Below are 22,534 nucleotides of genomic sequence, written 5' to 3'. Positions count from 1 at the left end.
AGTTCATCTCTACACAACAGTTCATCTCTACACAACAGTTCATCACTGCACAACAGTTCATCACTGCACAACAGTTCATCACTACACAACAGTTCATCTCTACACAACAGTTCATCTCTACACAACAGTTCATCTCTACACAACAGTTAATCGCTTAAACAACAGCTCATCTCTACACAACAGTTCATCTCTACACAACAGTTCATCTCTTAAACAACAGTTCATCTCTACACAACAGTTCATCTCTACACAACAGTTCATCACTGCACAACAGTTCATCTTTACACAACAGTTCATCAATACACAACAGTTCATCTCTACACAACAGTTCATCTTTTCACAACAGTTCATCTCTACACAACAGTTCATCTCTTAAACAACAGTTCATCACTACACAACAGTTCATCTCTTAAACAACAGTTCATCTCTACACAACAGTTCATCTCTTAAACAACAGTTCATCTCTACACAACAGTTCATCTCTACACAACAGTTCATCTCTGCACAACACTTCATCACTGCACAACAGTTCATCACTACACAACAGTTCATCTCTACACAACAGTTCATCTCTGACCAACAGTTCATCATTACACAACAGTTCATCACTACACAACAGTTCATCTCTACACAACAGTTCATCTCTACACAACAGTTCATCTCTACACAACAGTTCATCTCTACACAACAGTTCATCTTTACACAACAGTTCATCTGTACACAACAGTTCATCTCTACACAACAGTTCATCACTACACAACAGTTCATCTCTACATCTGTACACAACAGTTCATCTCTACACAACAGTTCATCACTACACAACAGTTCATCTCTACACAACAGTTCATCTCTACACAACAGTTCATCTCTACACAACAGTTCATCTCTACACAACAGTTCATCACTACACAACAGTTCATCTGTACACAACAGTTCATCACTACACAACAGTTCATCTCTACACAACAGTTCATTTCTACATCTCTACACAACAGTTCATCTCTACACAACAGTTCATCTCTACATCTCTACACAACAGTTCATCTCTACACAACAGTGATGCGGCCACTGACTGTCATGTTTAATACATTATTAATACAGCTGTTGTGACATGTTATTGTCCCTTTATATGACTCAAATAAAACATTCCAGTCCTTTCATAATGATTTTAATATAAGCTACTGTACTAAACTCTCACAATCCCTTTAAACACCTATTATATGTTTTGCCGTTTCATGGGGCTGTTGTAATACAGTAAAAGCCTTATTAAGACTATAATATTACATTATTACCCGTATTAGTTACTATTCAAAAGTTTTGTGTGGGTGCGATTTTCTCTTCTTTTTTTGGGGGGTGCTTTTATAATTTAAAAAAAGTTATATTTTAAATAAAGTAAATGGTGTTCTTTCTATTCATCAAAGATTTATTAATTTTTTTTAAATTTTAAGCAGCACAACTGTTTTCAACATTGATAATAATCAGAAATGTTTCTTGAGCATCAAATCATCATACTATACTGATTTCTGAAGGATCATGTGACACTGAAGACTGGAGTAATGATGCTGAAAATTCAGCTTTGATCACAGGAATAAATTACATTTTAACAGTATATTCACATAGAAAATAATTATTTAGAACTGTAATAATATTTCACAATATGTACTGTTTTTACTGTATTTTTGATCAAATAAACGCACCCTTGGTGAGAAGAAGAGTACTTTTGAACAGTAGATGACAGCATACATTACTAATATGTGTCTGATCTTGTATGACTATTATACAATATTTACTGTCCCTTCATTTCTGTATTTTCATAAGGCTGTGACTAGTGACTGTCCCTCAAAACAACTGTCACATGTTTTGGTCCTCTTATAATAGTCTTTCCACACGAAGGAAGATAACTATAACAAAAATATATAGTTCTAAAATTATTTCTAAATATAAATTAACAGCACAAAGTAAACAATAACAGCACACAGAAACAATATAATTTTTTCGGGATGATTTTTTTCAGCTGATGACAGCCAATCAGAATCCATCCTGCTTTAATGAGCTCGAGCATTTAAAGCGGCAGACGCCAAAACTGCAGTGCACGCTAATAATAAACAAAACGATATGGTGTGGATGCTAATATAGCTGTCGTTATAGTTATTATACTTACCATTCTTGGTGTGAATGGGCATTATTATCCCTGCATAAGACTATAATAATTATTGACTATTATTAAACTGTCATAGTATGTTAGAATAGGACTCTTCATAAGTTCGTCATTATTGTTCTTGTTCAACTGCAATGATATTGTTCTGGTTCTATATTGTAATAGTACAGGTATGTCCCTTATTATAGACAGAAATAATCCAGAAATGAGCATCCACACACAGTAGTCCATCATGAACAGCACAGAACCCTATACCTGATCGTGGAGTGTGTGTGTTATGTGCGTCACAAGTGAGGAGTGTGTGTTGATGGTGTGTATCGGTGCGTGTCTGACCCTGCCTGATTGGTCCCCTTGATTTGCTTTAGACAGATGCAACTCATTGTGGCTTAATAAATGGGATGACCCAGGGGAGTGTTGCTAAGCGTCTCTATTAACTCTCAAACATGTCAGCCAATATAAAAACCTCCTGAACCCTGCAAAGGTCAACTGTGACACGCATGTTTACTCAGAGAAACAAGACCAGAGCGGACAGGCTGGTTTTATGGGTCTGCTTTAAAACAGGAAAAAACCCAAAGGGAATTAGACAGAAAGAGAGGGAAGAGTCAAGGCTTAACAATTCGAAAACCTTTGAAATCAAGCCAAACGCTATCAGAAACACTGACTAACAAGTGCAGAAAGAAAAAGGCTGTCACATTTTCCTGAAGAAACTATTTAAATTACACCCGACTACTCTTAGAAGTACCTAAAAAAGAAATACTCTATGACTTTAACTATGCTTTAGAAGCACGGTATGTATCAAATTACTATGGTATGGATGATTTTATCACATTACAAGGTTGTATTGTATTATCGTTGAATATATAACGTGATTCGAGAGTGTGGAGCAGAGAACATTTCTAGTAATAATCATTCGATGTTTATTAGGGGAGCTGATGAAAAGGAAATACTTGACATTGTTAATAACTGCAAGAATGAAAATACAGATTGCAATGATATTGACAAGTCATTATTAAAAATATTAAAGAATGTATAGTAAAAACATTTACATATATATGCAATCAGTCATTTTTAACAGGCATTTATCCAAGTAATCTAAAAACAGCGAAAGTTACACCTATTTTTAAAAGTGTTTTTTTTTTCTTTTTTTTTTCAATTACGGACCAATTTCTCTGCTTTCCCAGTCCTCAAAAATTTAAGAGAAAGTGCTTGATAATTTTATAGATAAAAACAAACTATTGAGTGAACATCAGTATGGCTTTAGAGAAAATAGGTCGACCTCAATGGCAGTGAGGAAACTGGCCGAAGAGATTTCCACTTCAATGGATAAATCCTTCATTTAAAAAAAAAAAAGACAGTATTGATCATGGTTTATTATTTATGAAATTGGAAAGATATGATATAAGAGGAAACACCTTCTGTTGGTTAAGAAGTTAACTTGATTATGGATATCAATTTGTACAAATAAATAATGTTTTTTTGTGTGCGTTCCACAAGGTTCGGTGCTAGGCCCAAAATTGTTTGTTCTCTATATAAATATTTGTGTCTAAAATATCTAAAAATGGTCCTGTTTGCTGATGACACAAATTTATATTGTTTGGGGCAAAATTTGGAACAGCTTCTTCTTTCCAATCCAGTGGAAATTGAATTGATGGTCTTAAAAAGTGGTTTGATAATAATAGACTTTCATTGAATTTAAGTCAAACAAAGTTCATAATATTTAGTTATCGGCAAAGTAAAAAGAAAGCTAAAATTAGGATTAAAAATGAGGAAATAGAAAGAGTGTTTGAAAATACATTTCTGGGTATTATAATAGATCATAAATTATGCTGGAGACCACATATACAGGTCCTTCTAAAAAAAAGCATATTGTGATAAAGTTCATTATTTTCCATAATGTAATGATAAAAATTAAACTTTCATATATTTTAGATTCATTGCACACCAACTGAAATATTTCAGGTCTTTTATTGTTTTAATACTGATGATTTTGGCATACAGCTCATGAAAACCCAAAATTCCTATCTCAAAAAATTAGCATATTTCATCCGACCAATAAAAGAAGTGTTTTTAATACAAAAAAAGTCAACCTTCAAATAATTATGTTCAGTTATGCACTCAATACTTGGTCGGGAATCCTTTTCCAGAACTGACCGCTTCAATGCGGCGTGGCATGGAGGCAATCAGCCTGTGGCACTGCTGAGGTGTTATGGAGGCCCAGGATGCTTCGATAGCGGCCTTAAGCTCATCCAGAGTGTTGGGTCTTGCGTCTCTCAACTTTCTCTTCACAATATCCCACAGATTCTCTATGGGGTTCAGGCCAGGAGAGTTGGCAGGCCAATTGAGCACAGTAATACCATGGTCAGTAAACCATATACCAGTGGTTTTGGCACTGTGAGCAGGTGCCAGGTCGTGCTGAAAAATGAAATCTTTATCTCCATAAAGCTTTCCAGCAGATGGAAGCATGAAGTGCTCCAAAATCTCCTGATAGCTAGCTGCATTGACCCTGCCCTTGATAAAACACAGTTGACCAACACCAGCAGCTGACATGGCACCCCAGACCATCACTAACTGTGGGTACTTGACACTGGACTTCAGGCATTTCCTTCTCCCCAGTCTTCCCCCAGACTCTGGCACCTTAATTTCCGAATGACATGCAAAATTTGCTTTCATCCGAAAAAAGTACTTTGGACCACTGAGCAACAGTCCAGTGCTGCTTCTCTGTAGCCCAGGTCAGGGGCGTCTGCTGCTGTTTCTGGTTCAAAAGTGGCTTGACCTGGGGAATGCGGCACCTGTAGCCCATTTCCTGCACACGCCTGTGCACGGTGGCTCTGGATGTTTCTACTCCAGACTCAGTCCACTGCTTCCGCAGGTCCCCCAAGGTCTGGAATCGGTCCTTCTCCACAATCTTCCTCAGGGTCCGGTCACCTCTTCTCGTTGTGCAGCGTTTTTTGCCACACTTTTCCCTTCCCACAGACTTCCCACTGAGGTGCCTTGATACAGCACTCTGGGAACAGCCTATTTGTTCCGAAATTTCTTTCTGTGTCTTACCCTCTTGCTTGAGGGTGTCGATGATGGCCTTCTGGACAGCAGTCAGGTCGGCAGTCTTACCCATGATTGCGGTTTTGAGTAATGAAACAGGCTGGGAGTTTTTAAAAGCCTCAGGAATCTTTTGCAGGTGTTTAGAGTTAATTAGTTGATTCAGATGATTAGGTTAATAGCTCGTTTAGAGACCATTTTCATGATATGCTAATTTTTTGAGATAGGAATTTTGGGTTTTCATGAGCTGTATGCCAAAATCATCAGTATTAAAACAATAAAAGACCTGAAATATTTCAGTTGGTGTGCAATGAATCTAAAATATATGAAAGTTTAATTTTTATCATTGCATTATGGAAAATAATGAACTTTATCACAATATGCTAATTTTTTGAGAAGGACCTGTAAATGATGTAACAACAAAAATGTCTAAACCCATTGCAATATTAAATATAACAAAACATATTTTGAATGAGAACTATATATTGTATTGTTCGCTATATATTATATTTTCATACATGTGAGGCGGTGTGGGGTCATACATTTAAAACCAATATAAATCCAATATATACAATACAAAAGAGACCAAGAAGGATTGTAAAATGGGTTGACTGTTGGGAACCAACAAATATATAATTTATTAAAGGGTTAGTTCACCCAAAAATGAAAATTATGTCATTAATGACTCACCCTCATGTCGTTCCAAGCCCGTAAGACCTCCCTTCATCTTCAGAACACAGTTTAAGATATTTTAGATTCAGTCCGAGAGCTTTTTGTCCCTCCATTGAAAATCTATGTGCGGTATACTGTCCTTGTCCAGAAAGGCAATAAAGACATCATCAAAGTAGGTTCATTAGAATTTTTTGAAGCATCGAAAATACATTTTGTTCCAAAAATAACAAAAACGATGACTTTATTCAGCATTGTATTCTCTTCCGGTTCTGTTGTCAATCCGCGTTCATGAGTCCGCTGACGTAAGACGCTGCTGACATGTGTCTGGTGCGCCCGAGCTTCGTTTACAGTCTGAGGGAGACGCACGCTGTAAACAAAACAATCTTTGCCAACATGTCTAAGGATTTCGACACAGGGGAAGATGCATTTTTTTTAACCAGACATATTTATTTGAACCCGAATACACGGACGCACCAGATAACACGTCAGCAGCGTCTTACGACAGCAGCGTTACTGGCCTCGTGAACGCGGATTGACAACAGAACCGGAAGAGAATACAATGCTGAATAAAGTCATCGTTTTTGTTATTTTTGGAACAAAATGTATTTTCGATGCTTCAAAAAATTCTAACTAACCCACTGAGGTCACGTGGACTACTATGATGATGTCTTTATTGGCTTTCTGGACAAGGACAGTATACCGTACCAGACTGATCTCATGAAATGGCGTATGTATGACACGCCAATTCGTATTTCCATTTTTGGCGTGCTATCAACACGCATAATCGCTTTTCAGCGTGTTTATCAACGCCTTTGACTTAACGTTATATTACTGTATTATGTATATATAGATATATGACCTACCCCAACCCCGTCCCTAAACCTACCCGTCACTGGGGTTAATACCATTTATGAGTGTTCTCCTACCATCCTAGGAAAAAAAAGATCGCTCCACAGATGTAGATATAGATTTTGCTTCGTTTCGCTCGGACATTTAACGGCGTACACATACACGCGGAATCACTCGGACATTTAATGGCGTAGACATACACGCAAAAGATTTCGGCGTGGACATACACGCGGATAGCTCAAAATGCGTATAGATAACACGCCACTTTCAAGTCAAGTGGCGTGTTATCTATACGCATTTTGAGCTATCCGCGTGTATGTCCACGCCGAAATCTTTTGCGTGTATGTCTACGCCATTAAATGTCCGAGTGATTCCGCGTGTATGTGTATGGTATATTTACGCAAAGTCATGATGTCATGTTGACCGTACATAGATTTTCAATGGAGGGACAGAAAGCTCTCGGACTGAATCTAAAATATCTTAAACTGTGTTCCGAAGATGAACGGAGGTCTTACAGGCTTGGAACAACATGAGGGTGAGTCATTAATGACATGATTTTCATTTTTGGGTAAACTAACCCTTTAAAGGTGCAAAACGCAAGTCTCTGAGTTTTTGCAGAACTACGCCCCCTCTGGCGACAAGCGAAACTGCAACCAGAGTTGTGCATGCTCATGGACCACACGCACACGCAAGCATGCACGAGCACGAGCTGTTCATAACTAAAGGAGCATCTGCCGCACAGATCTTTGGTGTACAGCCAAAATGTCTTCAGAGGTAATAAAGTTATAAACCTGCAAGTCATTTCAAATATATGGAAGGAAAGACATTTGAGTATATTACTCTTATGTGTGAGGGGAAAAAGGGGGTAGTAGAAAACTTTGTTTATGTGTTTACTGTATCCACCAATGATTGTATTGTTATGAAAACACGTTCATGAACAATATAATTGATTACTTCGCAAAAGCTCAAAATAATAATCATACCATACACGGTTGGTCAACAACGTTCACTCAAATGTCTCAAGGTAATAAACAATCAAATGTCACCATGACGTTTTCATAAAAGCCAAACAGGTTGCGGGGTTCAGCCTGTTATTGATCTGCTAAGTAGAATATTCCAATAACAATACATCCTTTTTCTGTTATAATTTACTCAATTTATTACAGGTAATAATGATTATTACATCAGAGTAATATCTAAAATAGGATTAAATCAGAGCTAAACCAGGTCCAGACCCAGTAAATTTAGCCTCTGAAGAAAGGTATTGTTTTACATAGAGTATAATACATTGTTGCCCCCACATACCTCATATATACTACATACAAAATGTACCACATTCACGGGAACAATTTACTATTTTTACCGAAAAATACAATATAGCCAATGCAACGGCATTCTTCCTTGTTGGTCAATAACATGAACACCTTAGCATGTTAGCAATGGACACAAGGCTAACGTTACCGGGAGGCCATACACAAAGACATAGTTAGCATCTTTTATTGGATATGTTTTATGTTTCATGATGTACTATTCTTCCGAACACAATTCCTAGTTTATGAAACGGTTCACTAACCATGGTAGTAAAACCAATTCTGATTGTACATGTATCTAGCTTACGCTAAAGCATTACACATTTTACGCATCGTCATTTGTTGTCATAACGTAACGTACGGAGATCTCTCCATTTGTTGAATGCCTTCCCGAGGTTGACTCTCGTCTTACTCCGACGCCTGTCTGACTCCAAGACAGTCACCTGTTGACCCGAAAAACGGGTATTTTTAACATGAATTGTTGCGCAATGCACCTTAAATTACATGCTTTAAAATTAGTGGATTTTTACACTGCACTACGGAGCCCCCCTAGTCCCACTTTGTCAAAAAAAAAATTATTAGCATTATCTCATGGCCTTAAGATACTATCTCGTGGCCTCAAGATAGTAACTCGTGGCCTCAAGATAAGTGTATATAAAAGGAGAATGCACAATTGAGCAGCTTTTCTCCCCAAAGCAGAAAGTGCACGCTAAAGCTGCCACCCGCTTAAGGCACTTCTTGCCAGGCTAATAGCTATGGATAGAGAGCATTTGATAAAGTTGTATTTTAATTTAGGGATGCGTTACCAGGATATACTGAACACACTTGCTTTGCAAGGGATTATTGTCAGTAAAAGGCAGTTAAAGGAACACTCCACCGTTTTTTGAAATTGGGGTTATTCACTGTCTCATCTACATTTAGATAGGTGGGCAAATGCATTTTTGCCACATTGCATGCATTGTTGCCGCCGAAGTAGCAGGCGAAGCACTGATGTCTACTATATTTGCTTCTTTATTAATCCAGGCAAATTTGTTGGTGAAACATTGATTGAAATGAAAATACAATTTCTACAAAACGAAATTCACTTTAAAGAAAGGCTTTCTACAAAACAAAACTTAATAAGTTGTCAAAATCTGACCAATTCCAAATGTTTTCAGATATATTGGTCATCTTATGATCCTATCTTACTCATCTCATGCGGTTCCCTTTTCATATAATCAACATAGATGGAATAAAAAAAATAACATTATATTATTTAAACATAAATATGAAACGTATGTTTAAGTTTTTTAACTTATATTTAAGCGTCACACCGCTCCGCTTTGCTCAAATGTTCTGGTGTGTAGCCTATACATGCATGTGTATGTGCATGTGGGTGGAGGGGTGCGATTTTCAAATAATAATCGAATAATTGAATAATCGAAGATGGCGAGTCTGCATCGTCAACAATATCTTCGCAGCCACTAACATAGAAAACACTAGTTTATTAATAAACAATTAAAATGTTTCATGCATAATCATTACTTTTGCCGGTTCTTTGTGGCAAGCTTTATTTCAGGTGTTGCGTGATCTCTGCACCCAAGTATCAGTGCTTCGCCTGCTACTTCAGCGGCGCTGCCAGACTAAGACAATGCATGCACCGAGACAAAAATGCATTTGCCCACCTATCTAAATGTAGGAGAGACAGTGAATAACCCCAATTTCAAAAAACGGTGGAGTGTTCCTTTAACTAGCTTTTACTGACAATAATCCCTTGCAAAGCAAGTGTGTTCAGTATATCCTTGTAACGCATCCCTAAATTAAAATACAACTTTATCAAATGCTCTCTATCCATAGCTATTAGCCTGACAAGAAGTGCCTTAAGCGGATGGCAGCTTTAGCGTGCATTTTCTGCTTTGGGGAGAAAAGCTGCTCCATTGTGCATTCTCCTTTTATTTACACTTATCTTGAGGCCACGAGTTACTATCTTGAGGCCACGAGTTACAATCTTGAAGCCACAAGTTACTATCTTGAGGCCATGAGTTACTATCTTGAGGCCACGAGTTACTATCTTGAGGCCATGAGTTACTATCTTGAGGCCACGAGTTACTATCTTGAGGCCACGAGTTACTATCTTGAGGCCATGAGTTGCTATCTTGAGGCCACGAGTTACTATCTTGAGGCCACGAGTTACTATCTTGAGGCCATGAGTTACTATCTTGAGGCCACAAGATACTATCTTGAGGCCACGAGTTACTATCTTGAGGCCACGAGATACTATCTTGAGGCCATGAGTTACTATCTTGAGGCCACGAGTTACTATCTTGAGGCCATGAGTTGCTATCTTGAGGCCACAAGATACTATCTTGAGGCCACGAGTTACTATCTTGAGGCAATGAGTTACTATCTTGAGGCCACGAGTTACTATCTTGAGGCCACGAGTTACTATCTTGAGGCCATGAGTTGCTATCTTGAGGCCACAAGATACTATCTTGAGGCCACGAGTTACTATCTTGAGGCCACGAGTTACTATCTTGAGGCCACGAGTTACTATCTTGAGGCCACGAGTTACTATCTTGAGGCCACGAGTTTCTATCTTGAGGCCACGAGATACTATCTTGAGGCCACGAGATACTACCTTGAGGCCAGGAGTTACTATCTTGAGGCCACGAGTTACTATCTTGAGGCCACGAGAGACTACCTTGAGGCCACGAGTTACTATCTTGAGGCCACGAGTTACTATCTTGAGGCCACGAAATACTATCTTGAGGCCACGAGATAGTATCTTGAGGCCACGAGTTAGTATACCTTGAGGCCACGAGTTACTATCTTGAGGCCACGAGATAGTATCTTGAGGCCACGAGTTAGTATACCTTGAGGCCACGAGTTACTATCTTGAGGCCACGAGTTACTATCTTGAGGCCACGAGATACTATCTTGAGGCCACGAGTTAGCATATCTTGAGGCCACGAGTTACTATCCTAAGGCCACGAGTTACTATCTTGAGACCACAAGATACTATCTTGAGGCCACGAGTTACTATCTTGAGGCCACAAGATACTATTTTGAGGCCATGAGTTAGTATATCTTGAGGCCACGAGTTAGTATCTTGAGGCCACGAGTTACTATCTTGAGGCCACGAGTTACTATCTTGAGGCCATGAGTTATTATCTTGAGGCAACGAGTTACTATCTTGAGGCCACGAGTTACTATCTTGAGGCAACGAGTTACTATCTTGAGGCCACGAGTTACTATCTTGACGCCACGCGTTACTATCTTGAGGCCACAAGTTACTATCTTGAGGCCACGAGATAGTATCTTGAGGCCACGAGTTACTATCTTGAGGCCACGAGTTACTATCTTGAGGCCACGAGATAGTATCTTGAGGCCATGAGTAACTATCTTGAGGCCACGAGTTACTATCTTGAGGCCACGAGTTACTATCTTGAGGCCACGAGATAGTATCTTGAGGCCACGAGATAGTTATAATTATTATTTTTGACAAAGTGGGACTAGGGGGGCTCCGTACTGCACAGATAATGTATAAAGTAAATAATAATTTACTTCCAAATTGTATTCAGGAGCTGCTCGAAATAAGAGAAAGTCAGTATAAACGAAGAGGAATGTTTATGTTTTAAAAAATATGGGCAAGAATTAATGCAAAAATAGATTTATATATCTATGGAATAAATGTGTGTTTCTTTTGGTAATTTCAAGATTTTTTTAAAAAAACAAGGAGATAAATAATTATTTAACTCAATATGAATAATGTGTATAAACTATTATAATAATATCTGAGAAGTGTACCTTTGTAATTATGTACATTTTGGAAAATGTCTAATGTAACTGTTTTGTTTATCTTGTATGAATTAAATCCAGTGAGAAAAGTGATGCTCATTAGATAAATATATATAAAGTGTAAGCATAATAAGCAAAGGCCTGCACCTTTTTTCAGTTAAGTATATTTTTGATTTATTATGAAAAATTGTCTGTGAGGACGGAAATCATTTTTTGTTGAACTGAATTGATAATTCACAACAACAAAAAAAACTTTTTTTTAAATTATTTCATATCACACTAAAATAAGTGATTTTATGATGTTCACCATATGAACTTATTTCAAATATTGAATTTATGGTTTTGTTGAAAAAACAACAGCTGGACTGCTTCAGTTGTCAACATATATAGAGATATTAATGAAAAAAAAAACTATATCCAAAATTGTACAAAAAATTACAGCCTCTTGATGTTTTTGGATCATTCTCAAATGATGCTTTTAGAAGCTCATCAGGTTTTGTGGCATCACTTACCTCTACACACGTACACTTCACTGCAGTTTCCAGCTGAAATGAACTCGAGGGGCAGGAAAACACCAACTGTATTCCTTTTCACACAAATGATGCTTACAAGGGCACATTGTCGATTAATACAGACTTATTTTCATGCACAATACTATGCTAAAACATTTTGCCATAGAGCATAATTTGTAAACAAACACATTTTGACATTTGCTAAACAAATGCCAAAATAAAACAACAAACGGTGCAAATACACACTTATGATGTGATGTAATGTAATGTTGCTGAATAATCATGATCCTAACCTTTATCTTACACTGAAATCCCAGATGGCCAGACAGTGATTCATCAGACTGTGGTGCACACTGTAAGTTTACAAACACTTAGCTTATTAAAAGTGTATTATGAATAAACAGTGTTTATAAACGACGTTGTGAAACAGGAAATGACATTCCTTACGTCACGACAAGTTTTTCTCTGTCAGGGCCGAGTGAAGCCGTCCTCCCTGATCTACACGCAAGTCATGCACACTTTCTGATCTCAGATCAGCTCCAAACACACACACACACACACACACACATACACACACACACACTGAGATGCGGAGCCCGAACATGACGCAGTCGCAACATTAACCGGCATTAATGAACTGTTTGCTTATGCAGTAATAATTAACTTCCATTACATTACTTTGTGTGATTACTTTCTTAATTGCCTGAATTATGCATCAATTTAATATCTAATAAGCAGACTCAGACATTAGACAGTGTTCAGAAACAAATTGCAGACTCTTTCGGTGGTTTAATTAAAGACAGCGCTGTAAATGAGAGCGTGTAGGATGGATGTCTCCCAGTGATTTCCTGTGAGCTTAAATATGCAATTTATTATAAACACACATAAAACTCAAGTCTCGCCTCAGGAAGGCAAACCACAAGATGCCAATTACAGCATGTAAGCAGCCCCACCACTGCTTCTTACAATTCAGATTAATACATGTATTCAGGGAAATTCAATTTTGCATTATGCAAATGCCATTGCATGTCATTTTTAAGTTGGTAAGTTTCATGTCTTTAATAGTGGCGAATAAACAGGAATCCCTCGAAAAATGGCATGTTCTTATTCAAAGAAGGGGCCACTGCTGATATTCCCAAACACATAGACACACACACACACACACACACACACACACACACACACACACGACAGCATGATAAAGACAACACTGAACGCAAAAGAGAGTAGAAAAATGAGTAAATTATTGATTAGCCCCTAGTCTTGGTTGTTAAATAACATTTCTTGTCAAACACTCGGTGACCTTGTGTTGTCTGTGCTGTGTGTGACGTTAATTATAGCTCGGGTATCAGCCTCATCTTTCTCAATTAGACCATGCGCGGTAAACAGACAGACTGATCTCATCTTGAGCACTTTACAGAGTGTCTTAAACCCAGGCTTATTAAGAGTCCTCCAGTCCAAACACAAAATCGTTACCTGCGCTGACACACACCCCTCCGCTGTGTCTTAATTTCACCCTCCACTCAAAAAGTGATACATTTACATTATCAGGGAAATCAATACAATCAAGCAACATCTCAACGGAAAATTGGGGTGCGCAAACTAATGTCATGCATGTGTGCCAGAAGGTTGTTATAACGCAGTGTTTCTTCATAAGATCCTTGCAGTACATCACTGACCCTTGTGACAAAGAAGTGTACTGAATATGCACTTGTAGTGTACTAGTCTTAAAAGACGATTAAAAAACAGTATCTGGTAAAACAGTATCTCTACAGGACAGTTATAATAGTCCGGAGGTTTCATAAGAATGTTAAAATACATTTTTAGCCCTCCATAAGACTGCTATAATAACTGTTCCTTCATACTGATATATCATTTCTACATAAACCTGTTAGGTAACACTTTATTTTACAGTGTCCTTGTCACCCATGTTACATGTAGTTATTATAGTAATTACTATAAACTGTGCATAATTGCAACTAACCCTAAACCAAACCCTAACCCTATAGTACATGTCTATTATTATCTATCTATCTATCTATCTATCTATCTATCTATCTATATCCCTTGTAATACACATTAATTTACACATTAAAAAGTATTGCATTTATATAATCAGGGAAATCAATATAATCATGAAGCATCTTCAACAGAAAAACAGGGTTGTAAAACAGTGTGTGTGAGGCCCGAGCCCATGGTATGTTTTTAAGGTGAGCATAGAGATGAAGTGAAGGGATTTTTATGAATGCAGGATAAGCCAGCGCTGTTCACAGGAGTGAAAATGGAAGCGATCCCGGCAACTGTGCTAAAGTCATGCATGTGCGTCGAAAGGTTGTTAGTTCTGCTTTTTTAAACATGTTGTGGGGGTGAGGTGGGTGATGCCAACCTAGACACAAAATGATGGCAGCAAGCAGACGCTTCACAGATCTCATCATAGTTTCTGCCGGCCGGTATTTACATCTGAGCACCACGTCATGTCAGTTACCTCCAAAAGCCTCTCCACATGCTAAAGCCTCTCTCTCTCTCTCTTAAACAGACAGGGGTACCATTATTTCTCTGCTTCAGTACACTTAGGTGAAGCTTCAGCCTCCAGTCTCTCCCTCACACACAAACACACACACACACACACTTCAAAATCAAAGACAGGTCTCACGCCTGTTATTAAGCATGCTTGCACCCTGTTCAGGGAAGCTGACACCAAACAAGCCGTTCCTCACAAACTCTACATGTGTGGATGCCATGCAAGCGGATTTGCCAAGATATTTAAATATGTCGCATTCACTGCAGATTTCACACAGGTGAGGGCAGAAGTCAGTGCATGGTTCCACTTCATATTAAGTGCTTTTAACTACTATGTGCTTTAAATTAATAATTTGACACAATGCACTTATTGTGTACATGTATGTTTTTACATTGTACTTATATTTAAACAATACCTGTATGTAATTGCAGCAGTAATTAATTTCTGTAATTACATCTATAATGACAATGTTGTCAATCTCTTCCCTGTTAACCCTAAAACCGACACACACACCAAACCTGTGCTGACCTCACCTGTATCACCTCAATATCACCTCAAGTGCTTTACAATACAACATCAACACAAGAAGTAAACTGAACCAATTATTATTTTTAATGTAAGTACATAGTAGGTAAAGACAGTGTGTGACCCATTTCTCAGTAACATAAAAAACCTAAATGAAAATGTTGATTAAAAGTTTGTCTTTACAGCAAAATTGTCATTACAGCAATATTAGGTAACATTTATTTTACAATATCCTTGTTACACGGACATGTTATAAGTGCTTATAACAAAAAGTGCTATAGTGTAATAATTACATAATAACTGTTATATTAATACTGTTACTAAATAAAAGTATCAGTATTAAGAATCGCACCAGGCAGTTCATTGTAGTCTCCTTGAGGAAAAATTTGATTAACTCTTTGCTACAGTATAGGAGAGGAAGAATTTTCTAAACTCATTAAATCATCTCAATCGACAACATGTATGCTAGACCCTATACTGACTAAGCTATTGAAAGAGATGCTTCCAGAGGTCAAAAATCCTCTTCTCAATATCAATAATTCATCTGTGTCATTAGGATACATACCAAAAACTTTTAAGCTGGCTATTAAACCGTTTGTTAAAAAGGCGCAACTTGATCCTACAGAATTAGTCAATTACAGGCCGATCTCGAATCTACCTTTTCTGTCAAAGATATTAGAAACGTCAGTATCTTCATAACTATCTTCCTTTTTAGAAAGAAATGGTATCTGCGAGGATTTTCAGTCAGGATTTAGACCGTACCATAGTACTGAGACTGCTCTCATTAGAGCCACAAATGATTTGCTCTTATAATCCGATCGTGGTTGCATCTCTCTATTACTCGATCTTAGTGCTGCATTTGATACCATTGACCACAACATTCTTTTAAATAGACTTGAAAATTATGTTGGCATTAGTGGAATTGCATTAGCATGGTTTAAATCATACTTATCTGACCATTACCAGTTTGTATCAGTAATTGAAGAGATGTCTTATCGGTCAAAAGTTCAGTATGGTGTACCACAAGGCTCAGTACTTGGACCGTTGCTGTTCACTCTGTACATGCTACCCTTAGGAGATATCATTAGGCAGCATGATGATACTCAGCTCAATATTTCTTCAAGTCCTGACGAAACTTACCAATTCACCAAATTAACGGAATGCATAGCTGATATAAAAAATTGGAAAAATGTCCTACTACTTTATTCTGAAAAAACAGAGATTCTAATTATTGGACAACAAACCTCCTCACGTAATAACCTAGAATACTGTCTGACACTTGATGGCTTCTCTGTCAAGTCTTCGCAGTCGGTTAGGAACCTGGACGTGCTCTTTGATCCCAATCTTTCATTTGAAAGTCACGTTTCTAGCCCGTCTAGCACGTTTCTAGTTTCTGTAAAACCGCATTTTTCCATCTTAAAAATATATGTCAATTACGTCATATGCTCTCAATGACAAATGCGGAACAGTTAGTTCATGCATTCATGACATCAAGGCTAGATTATTGTAATGCTGTTATGGGTGGCTGCCCCACACCTTTAATAAACAAACTCCAGCTGGTCCAAAATGCAGCCGCTAGAGTTCTTACCAGAACCAGGAAGTATGACCATATTAGCCTGTTTCTATCAACACTGCATTGGCTCCCTATTAAACATCGTATACATTTTTATTGCTGATTACTTACAAAGCACTAAATGGTTTAGCTCCCCAGTACTTGAGCGAGCTCTTAACGCACTATAGTCCTTCACGTCTATTGCAATCTCAAAATTCCGGCCAGTTGATAATACCTAGAATATCCATATTTCCTATTAAGCACCACAACTTTGGAACAGTCTTCCTAACATTGTCCGGGAAGCAGACACACTCTGTCAGTTCAAATCTAGACTAAAACACATCTCTTTGGCCTAGCATACACATAACTAGGGATGCTCCGATTGATCGGACGATGATCATGATCGGCCGATATTGGCTAAAAATAGATTGATCGGTGAACCCCCAAAGCACCGATCAAAAAAGCCGATCACGTGACGTAAATTACTCGCAAGACTTTTTCCCACCTGCATGCGTGGCGCACGGGCACACAACAGCAGAGTGGAGCTTGGCCGTGGCAACATGAGTTCTCCTTCACCGGAACGAATAGGGAGTCTCCCAACGGATTGAAGTGCGCGTCCGAGTGAAGACCGTGCACCGCGCAAGCCACAACAGAACGCGGTATCTGCGCGTATCACTTGATTAAAAAAAAAGAAATTTCAGCACTAGATCGCCTCTTATTTAACAAATGAACAAAATGAATGCTCTGAGTTAACTGGAGATGTTTTTATTTATTTGTATTGGTACATTCGTGCCGCGAGATGTTTCAAAAGTGGTGGTGTATTTTATTTTTTTGATCTGACGTAGTTGGTTCCTCAACTACATCAGATTCAGATTCAGATTATTTTATGTAATGCCATGTCAGCATTCAAAGCTATTTTCATGGCAAAAAAATAAATTATAAAAATACAAATATCATATAAATACAATAAAACAAAACGAATATAAACAAGAAGTCATTTTATACAATATATATTTTTAAATGAACATATGATAAAAAATCCAAAACCTTTTCAGGCATAATCTCATTAAATATGTCATTTAATGAAGTAACTTCATAAAAGAGCATTCTGCTCAACTACATCAGACGTTCATAATAATAACAGACAAAAACTTGCCATAGTTTTTTCCTTTTATCAGTAACCAGTTTTGGTGTAACAAGTTGTACATTTTGTTGCCAATTAGTAAATGTAGTGGGTGTATTAAGAGGCTACAATTTCCAAATATGCCTAAGTGTAACTTGATCCCCTCCCATTAGGCTGATCTGATGTGTGTTGGTCTGCCTGAGCCCTCTTTGTTTGGAATAATTTAATGTTACTCTGCTTTATTTGGGAAAGCTGGCCTACAGTAGCCTTAAGACATCTCATTTTCTAAATACAATTAAATAAACACATTTCTACAAATGGTGCAAACTCTGCTAGATTATAGATAAAAGATTCCCATTCCCCTGCCATTCTGTGATCGGCAGTAATCGGCAATCGGCAGATCATGATTTTGGTGATAGGTAATCGGTGACCGGCCCCAAAAATGCTGATCGGAGCATCTCTACACATAACACATTATAGACTTCTATAATTCAATGTTAGGCTGCATAGTTTGGATCAGCCGGAACCGGGAACACTTCCCATAAATCCTAATGTACTTGTTACATCATAAGAAGAATGGCATCTACGCTAATATTAGTCTCTCTGTTTATCTCGAGGTTTACAGCAGTCCGCCGGATCCAGGCCGTATCCAGTCCGTATCTGGATCTGATGAAGGACCTGCGCCTGGACACAACGACAACGCAGTCCTGAAGTGCCAACTAGTTTCTCTCTTGTGAAGGCTTCCTTCCCTTTACCTCTATACTGATAAAACGTTGTCAGGATGATTGCGGTTCATGTGGCTACGTGGAAGCGATACAATTTTTTTCAAGACTTGTACCTTGGAACCTATTTCATGGTTTGCGTTCTCAGAGCCACCAGGCACTGTTTTGTGCAAATGAGCGGCCGGATCGTATTAAGGGTTTTCTGTTAGAACGGTGTCGTGTTAGCGGCCCCTAAGTTAATAACTAATGATCGTTGCGACGGAAGTGAATAAATCAAAACTAACTTTAGCTAGACAATAACTTTATTCTAGAGCTGCTGTAAAGCCAAAACAATCTATGTTACTTTAAATTTCTATTATCACTGTAAAGCTGCTTTGAAACAATCTATATTGTTAAAAGCGCTATATAAATGAAGGTGACTTGAATATTTTTTTTAGCAAGTACATAACCAGCCAGTGTTCAAACCTATATGCTTGGCTCAGCTCGATTCAAAATGTTAAGCCTGTAATAATATTTTTAATTCCTTCCTTTAATTACTGGTGGATTTTGGTGGGAAATTCAAGCATGTCTTTGCGTCATTACGTCACATCTGTACACATAAAGAAGAGACTCGGCCAGAGGCTATATTGCGTGTGAGGATGTTGGAGGTGGAGATTTATAGCCTTTTCTCACAGCACTTGATATAATTAAACTTATCAATTTAATGGCAGATCCCGAGAGGTTCAAGCGACAATCACCAGCAGTGACAACTGGAGATTCACACGCTGTAAAATGCAAAAAGACTTCGGAGTGGCTAGAGAAAAAAAGTTCTCTAGCCACTCCGTTGCTAATATTGTGTTAATCCGCGCTGTGCCGTGCCGAGGCACAACCCACTTACAGTTGATAATTCCACGAATAACTGCAATTGCAGATTTTGAACAGAGATGGCGACAAAGAGGAAAGCCTACAGACTGTAGCTTTAATAAAACAAATAAAACAAAATCACTGTCATAATACTATAATATATCTATCTATCTATCTATCTAAAAAAAATGATGTAAAGAATTATAATATAAAGATTGTATGCTATATATGCATACACACAAGAAAACTATTACTATATAACATGATGGTCTGTATGTAACCGATGCTCAGTAACACTATTTTAAGGTGACATAGTTAATTACACGTTTCTACATGTAGTTACCATAGTAAAACAGTAAATTATGCATAATAACAAGTAACTAACCTTAAAACAAACCAAAACCCTAACTGTAACTCTATGGTAAGTACATGTAGATAAATAATATTAATCAGAACTTATTTGAGTAAGTACAATGTAACTATGTCACCTCAAAATAAAGTGCAGCCCAATGCTCTAGCTGTTATGAAAAAAATTATAACAATAAAAAATCTATGGTTAACATAAAACATAGTCTTTCCCTGTGTGTGTGTGTGTGTGTGTGTGTGTGTGTGTGTGTGTGTGTGTGTGTGTGTGTGTGTGTGTGTGTGTGTGTGTGTGTGTGTGTGTGTGTGTGTGTGTGTGTGTGTGTGTGTGTGTGTGTGTGTGTGTGTGTGTGTGTGTGTGTGTGTGTGTGTGTGTGTGTGTGTGTGTGTGTGTGTGTGTGTGTGTGTGTGTGCACGCAACAGCACCCGTCGTAACTGCCGTCGTAAATGTAGAGAGTTTTCTGACATGATTCTACGTACAGCACTTCTTGTTATGTGTTTGATAACATCTAATGGATACATTTCCAGTATCATGAAAGACAATTTAGGAAAGGCCTGGATACTAAGCGATTAGAAGAAAAACAAAACTTTGTACTCACCGGAGATTTCAGGAAGTGGTCAAAGTTGTTTACAGTTCTCAACGGGGCCTTCTTCAAAACCGGAATATTTTCCATATCCCTCACAGATGGAGGACAACTTGGACTACCCTTACTCAAGTATTTAGTGTGGATTTTTTTGTAGTGTGGATTGAAAAACAACTGCGGTACCTGCGGGAGGTGATACAACCAGCGATTGCGTCTGCCACACGACAGCATCAGAGAAATCCTCAAAAGGTAGGAAAAAACAAACTATCCTATCTATGGAAGCATCGTAGATCAAAGGCGATTGACATTATCCTTAATGACTGCATGTTTCCCATGCCATCGTCAGATCCTGGTAACACTGAGCAAGTGTATAAATATTATCTGAAAAAATGGCGGTCTGATCCTACTACTATCACGCTTGAATTACCGCCTTGGAATGTTGACCTTGAAAACATCATAACTGAGTTGTCGCCACCTACATCGGCGTTTACAATAGAAGAGATTGAAAAAATAATTGTAAATCTGCTCAATAACAAAGCCAGTGGCTCAGATGGTGTTACTTACGAGAATCTTAAAGCAACACGGCAAACATCTTGCTATATACTGAAAAGCATATTTAACACCTGTATGATTAATGGTAAAGTCCCTAGTTCATGGAAGGGAGCACTCATTCATAGAATACCGAAGAAAGACAATGTACCAGAAGATCCCTCAACATGGAGGGACATTTCTCTATTGCCATCTGTATATAAAGTCTTTATGAAGTGCCTTCTTTCAAGAATATTACCTTGGCTGGTTGATACTGGAATTCTGTCTAACAAACAAAAAGCCTACATTGAGCGACAAGGCATGAATGAGCATGTTTTTTGCTTAAAACTGCCATTGATGATTTTAAGCACGAATCTGCTAAGCTATACATTGTCTTTCTTGACTTCAGAGATGCCTTTGGCACATTGCCTCATAGAGTCATGATTGAAGCATTGGAAGAGATACAGCTCCCTAAGATCTATGTGGACATAATAAAAGATATATATCGTGATTCCTACCTACAAGTGATCTGTGGAAAAGACCTCACCAGACTAATACCACTGGAGGTAGGAATCAAAACTGGTTGTCCATGGAGTGCTGTAAACTTTATCATTGCAATAAATCAATGGCTAAAATGGCTCTGCGTACATGCCCCACCCAACGCGCTGTCACCGAACCCAGTCCAGGGCTATGCTGATGATGTGGTCGTCGCATCCCGAGATGAAGGCGCGATTAAAAACATGCTGTCATGCACTGACAGATTCCTGACGTGGTCTGGCCTACAAGTGAAGCACAGTAAATGTGCAGTTTTCTATGAGAGGAGGAGCAGTGGCAACCGTTGGTATAGATCCAAGGCCGACCAACCCCCCGATTTTACCTTCTTAGACCAGCCACTCAGAGTGTATACTAGACACGAGACCTACAACTATCTGGGTCACAAGTTTAACATCGCCGGAGAATGGAGTCTGCAAGTGACTGACATGGCACATCAGTTTATGACCAGACTGGATCTCATTGATGCATCACCACTTCCTGTTACTCTGAAAGTGCAAGCAATAAGAGACATAGCGTTTTCTAAAATTCAACATCTTTTTGCAAATGTCCATATTCCGCAAAAAGTATTGCGTGAAATGGACAACAAAACCGTAAGCGTGGTTAGGAAATGGCTTTGTCTCAACACACATTCCACAAGATGTTTTATCTTTCAGAAAAGACAGGACGGGGGCCTTGGAGTTCCTCACTGCATGTGGGAGTACACCGCTACAAGACAGTCTCACCTCACCAACATGCTGAACTGTGATGACGTCAACGTGAGGAAAATGGCCAGAGCATCCTTATTGCTGAATTTTAAAAGACGGCAGGTGCTACACGCATGCGGTGGGGAGGATAGCTTCCTGGGTTTTAAAAGAAAGACCAATGGAAAGCTAGATGGACGGGCACAGGGATTTGGTGTGTCATC

This window comes from Siphateles boraxobius, unplaced genomic scaffold (genome assembly GCF_051911475.1).
Source record: "Siphateles boraxobius isolate OS27281-9 unplaced genomic scaffold, OSU_SipBor_1 59, whole genome shotgun sequence".
In the NCBI taxonomy this organism is placed as follows: domain Eukaryota; kingdom Metazoa; phylum Chordata; class Actinopteri; order Cypriniformes; family Leuciscidae; genus Siphateles; species Siphateles boraxobius.
This window is presented reverse-complemented; position numbering follows the sequence as displayed.